Source organism: Rhinopithecus roxellana, chromosome 1 (genome assembly GCF_007565055.1).
Source record: "Rhinopithecus roxellana isolate Shanxi Qingling chromosome 1, ASM756505v1, whole genome shotgun sequence".
Classification (NCBI taxonomy): Eukaryota; Metazoa; Chordata; class Mammalia; order Primates; family Cercopithecidae; genus Rhinopithecus; species Rhinopithecus roxellana.
Window position 1 is genome coordinate 156,366,170 of NC_044549.1, and position 586 is coordinate 156,366,755.

The window sequence follows — 586 nt, forward strand, 5'->3', positions numbered from 1 at the left end:
TGTAATGACAACATTAATAATAAAGCCTTCAGATGACATGGTATAATGGAGTTCAAAAGGTCTAAGTCTGAATGCCAGCCCTGTCACTTATTAACTATGTGACCCTGGGCTAGGCACTGTGAACTACAGTTTCCTTGTGAAAGAATGATGACCACGAGGGCCTTAGAGTGGTTGTGAGGATTAAGTTATATGCCAAAAGTAAATTATCTAGCACAGCAAATGGCTGTAATAGATGTTCAATAAATGGTTTTTTTTTTTTTTCCTTTTTTTTGAGCCTGAGTTTTGTTTCATTTTGTCATCCAGGCTGGAGTGCAGTAGTCCAACCTCTGCAAGTGCAACCTCTGCCTCTCAGGCTAAAGTGATTCTCCTGCCTCAGCCTCTGGAGTAGCTTGGATTACAGGCATGTGCCACCATGCCCGGCTAATTTTGTATTTTTATTAGACATGGGTTTTGCCATGTGGCCAGGCTGGTCTCGAACTCCTGACCCCAGGTCATCCCTTCGCTTCGGCCTCCCAAAGTGCTGGGATTACACGCGTGAGCGACCATGCCCAGCCCAATAAATGTTTTTATTACAGAAAATTTAAAA